The sequence below is a fragment of the Colobus angolensis genome, unplaced genomic scaffold (genome assembly GCF_000951035.1).
Source record: "Colobus angolensis palliatus isolate OR3802 unplaced genomic scaffold, Cang.pa_1.0 Scaffold54, whole genome shotgun sequence".
NCBI lineage: Eukaryota > Metazoa > Chordata > Mammalia > Primates > Cercopithecidae > Colobus > Colobus angolensis.
Genome location: NW_012118932.1, coordinates 1,106,224 through 1,110,843, shown reverse-complemented (window position 1 = coordinate 1,110,843; position 4,620 = coordinate 1,106,224). Strand labels below are relative to the sequence as shown.

Genomic DNA, 4,620 nt, shown 5'->3' with positions numbered 1-4,620 from the left:
TCTTCCCTTCTCTGTGCAGCCCTGCGGTGCGGTGCCTCTCCTCACCTCCTTCTTCCTTTCTTCCCCGGCCAGGTCATTCTGCCCCGGTCCCCGGCCTGCCCTTCCCCTTTCCGGGCCCCTCGGAGCCATCGCCGTGGCCCTGGCGGGTTCGGGCCCTCCCGCCTTCGCGGCGAGGCCGGTGGGGTCGGCCGTGCCTCTACACTTCACGGGGGATAGGCCGCCAGAAGCGGGGGTGCTGAGGAGGACCTCAGGGACTGAGGCTTAGAGGGAAGAAGGAGGGGGAACCCCGAAGCTGAATCGGGGAGGCCTGGAGGAATCCTGGGCGGCGTTTCCCACCTCCCCATAATAAAATCATAAAGACGGAGACGATGGCGCCGGGGCCTCCTGCTGATAAGATAGGGATGGCGGCAGAAACTTCTTTGAGAGTAAATCTGTTTCTGGGTGTCAGTCTCCCCGAAACACTGGGCCTAGGTTGTTCTCTCCCTTTAGACCCCTGCGAAGGGCACACGCAGATCCTCTTACCGCCTGGAGGAAAGGCCCTAAAGCCATTCTCTGAATTCTGTCTTGTTTCTCTCTGATGGTGCTGAACTTTTCTTGCATGAGTTATTAGAGGGCGGAGCAAATGATGAAGTGCTCTGTGGAGGGATTTGAGGGAAGAGTACTCCAGTGTGCCTGAGTGTAATTTTGCCGTTCTAGTTTGTCATTTTGGAAGGAGGTCAGAATGTTAGTTCCCTTTCTCAACGGATCTGCACTTTATCTCGGAATTTGTTAGATGCGGAGAATGTTTCCATGTTAATGTTCGTAGAGTTTAACGTGCAATATCTGGTTAAGTAAAATTGTGTATTGTTTTAACTACTACAGATTGTATGCTAGTTAAAGTTTTATATTAAAGCTAGCTTTATTTTTTTGCTTTGCATTGATAACGAGATATTTGACGCATTGTTATCTAGCTTGTGGGCGTGGAACATCAGGTCAGTTAGTAAAGTAAAATTTGTAATAAAATTGGGGTGAGGAGTTACATGATAACTTCTCTTAATATTTTTAAACTTTGTGATTGGATTATTGAAGATATAAAGGATTGAATTATTATATTAAATATATAAAGGATTTCATAATGTCTAACACATCATTGCTATGGAGAAGATTATTGTGTATGTAAGTTAGTGTTGATGCGTTATGCTTATATAGAAAAATTTTCGCAGTGAATCTGATAGAGAAGTGACTATCACTATTAATCCTTTCTTCAGATTTCCTAGAGATGGTTTATGATGCCACTTGGGCCTGGCGTGGTGTCTCACACCTGTAATCCCAGCAGTTTGGGAGACGGAGGCTGGAGATTCACATGAGGCAAGGAGTTGGAAACCATCCTGGGCAAAACATAGTGAGGCCCCATCTATACAGAAAAAAAAGAAAGTGAGCTGGATGTAGTGGCACCGACATGTAGTCCCAGCTACTGGGGAGGCTGAGGTGGAAGGATTGCTTGAGCCTAGAAGTTCAAGGCTGCAGTGAGTTGATCATGCCACTGCACTCCATCCCTGGCAGGAGAGCAAGACCATTTCTCAAAAAACAAAAAGAAGGAAAAAAAGCCACATTATTATTATTATTTTGAGACAGAGTCTCACTCTGTTTCCCAGGCTGGAGTGCAGTGGCACCATCTTGGCTCACTGCAACCTCCACTTCCCGGGTTCAAGCCATTCTCCTGTCTCAGCCTCCCTAGTAGCTGGGACTACAGGCGCCTGCCACGAGGCCCTGCTATTTTTTGTATTTTTAGTAAAGATGGGGTTTCGTCATGTTGGCCTGGCTGGTCTTGAACTCCTGTCCTCAAATGATCCACTCACCTCAGCCTCCCAAAGTGCTAGGATTACAGGCGTGAGCCACCGTGCCTGGCCCTAAAAGCCACTTAATTAATTTTCAGTTTCTTATGCTAATTACTAGTCTTCCCAAACTCTGATTGGTTTAACGCCACTTTACTACTTCTGTTGCAACATTTTTATTAGGTGCACAAAAAAACCAAAGTGTGATGAGATGAACTGACTCACTTAATTGCTTTAATTCTGTTTCTGTTAGTCTACACAGCTTGATTTCTGGATCAAGTTGGAGGCCCTCAATCAGTAGACAATGATATCTGAAAATCTACAGAGGGAAGATTCCTTAGAGTGTTCTTGAAATACTGTGAATTTCTATTGATAATTTTTGGGATTCTTCTTACAAGTTAGTGATTAACCATTAGAAACACATGATTGAGGCTGGGCGCGGTGGCTCAAGCCTGTAATCCCAGCACTTTGGGAGGCCGAGACGGGCGGATCACGAGGTCAGGAGATCGAGACCATCCTGGCTAAGATGGTGAAACCCCATCTCTACTAAAAAATATAAAAAACTAGCCGGGCGAGGTGGCGGGCGCCTGTAGTCCCAGCTACACGGGAGGCTGAGGCAGGAGAATGGCATGAACCCGGGAGGCGGAGCTTGCAATGAGCTGAGATCCGGCCACTGCATTCCAGCCTGGGCGGCAGAGCGAGACTCCGTCTCAAAAAAAAAAAAAAAAAAAAAGCATCATCAAAAATGTGAGTCCTTATTCCTTAGGCAGGAGCGAAAAAAAGAAAAGAAAAAAATTAAAATAAACGTGAGTCTTATCTTTTCTTTGGCATTTAGAAATAGAATGGAAAATTGAAAGGTTTTAGAAAAGTCTTATTTCTTACTGAATAGAACAGATCTCTCTCTGATTCAGTGAGTATGACATAATAACTGATTTTTGATTTTTTTTTTTTTTAATTTTTTTATTTAAGAGATGGAGGTCTCCTCTCTTTGTTGCCCAGGCTGTTTTCCAACTTCTGGGCTCAGCCATACTCTTGCCTCAGCCCTCCCAGTAACTGGGGCTACAGGTACACATCAGTGTGCCTGGTTCAGTAATGGCTGATTAAAAAAAGAGATTATTAAAAAGACAATATCATAACAACTTTTGTTGTTGTTGTTTTGAGACGGATTGGGTCTTACACTGCCACGCAGACTGAAGTGCAGTGGTCTGATCATGGCTCACTGCAGTCTCCTCCTCTTAGGTTCAGGTGATCCTCCGCCCTCAGCCTCCAGGGTAACTTTCTATATTTTTTGTGGAGACAGGTCTCGCTTTGTTGCGCAGGCTGGTCTTGAACTCCTAGGCTCAAGCAGTCCACCCACCTTGGCCTCCCAAAGTGCTGGGATTACAGGCTTGGGCCACTGCACCTGGCTGAAATAATTTTGATAAAAGGGAAAAGAACTAATCCTCCTTCTCACAACAGCAATATTTGTTTTACATATTCCACTTCTTGTTTATATACTTATTTTTACATTGTAGATCATAGTATATACAATTTCTGAGATTTATTTTTCTTTTCTTTTTCTTTTTTTTAAAGATAGTCTTGTTCTGTCACCCAGGCTGGAGTACTGGAGTACAGTGGCACAGTCATAGCTTGCTGCATCCTTTACCATCTGGGCTCAGGTGATCTCCTGCCTCAGCCTTCAGAGCAAGTTAGGACTACAAGCGTGTGCCGCCATGCCCAGCTAAAAGACACAGTTCTGGAATTCTCACTAACATTATGCCGTGAACAGTTTTTGCATGGTCAGACTGATAAGCAGGTGGCCAAGAGAAGTTACGACCTTTGTAGTAACTATACTGAGAAGCTATATGTACAGCATGATTTGCCATTTATGCTTGCTTTTTGGATCCCCCCCCACCCCACAGAATTTCACTAAGTCATCTAGTCTGGAGTGCAGTGGTCTGGAACTCCTGACCTCGTGATCTGCCCGTCTCGGCCTCCCAAAGTGCTGGGATTACAGGCTTGAGCCACCGCGCCCGGCCTAAAGAGCAATTTTTAAAGAATGTTTTGAAGCTGGGTGTGGTGGCTCACACCTGTAATGCCAAGCACTTTGGGAGGCCAATGCGGATGGATCACCAGAGGTCAGGAACTTGAGACCAGCCTGGCCAACATGGTGAAACCCTGTATCTGCTAAAAATACAAAAATTAGCTGGGCATGGTGGTGTGCGCCTGTAATCCTAGCTACTCAGGAGGCTGAGGCAGGAGAATCTCGTGAACCCAGGAGACAGAGGTTGCGGTAAGCTGAGACTGGGCCACTGCACTCCAGCCTGGGCGACAGAGTGAGACTCTGTCTCAAAAAAATAAAATAAAATAAAATTAAATTAAAAGTATTTTGAGCCATGGCAGTATTCCATTAACACCAACTTTGGGCTGACATCTACCACACATATACACTAGTGCACATGTGTAATCAGAATAATTCATGGAGTGAAGGTGAGGGATACATAGACACTATAGAACAAGTGCAAAATAAACTAGAAGGTAAGGACAAATGTGAGGGCATAGAAAGTAGAGGCTAATAAAAAAAAAAAAAAAACGAAAGTAGAGGCTAAGAAGAGTACAAGAGGTTACTGGTACAGAAATTCATAGAGCTTTGTGCATAGTGGCAATCACATACTTCAGAAAATTATAGAATCTCAGTTGTAGAAGAGGCCTTAATCTTTCAAATTGTGGAGTGAGTACATATTTATTATAAAAATTAGGAACTGTCATGTTTGTAGTATTTAGCTTGATGGCCAATTTCCATTCATATTCCTTTTTTTTTTTTTTT

The 4,620-nt window shown here is 44.4% G+C and overlaps 1 protein-coding gene across 2 annotated transcripts in view; it reads left to right on the top strand.

The window, feature by feature from the left end:
- Positions 1 to 4,620, top strand: part of UBXN7 (UBX domain protein 7) — an 89,872-nt gene that overhangs the window by 1,311 nt on the left and 83,941 nt on the right. The window lies entirely within an intron of this gene.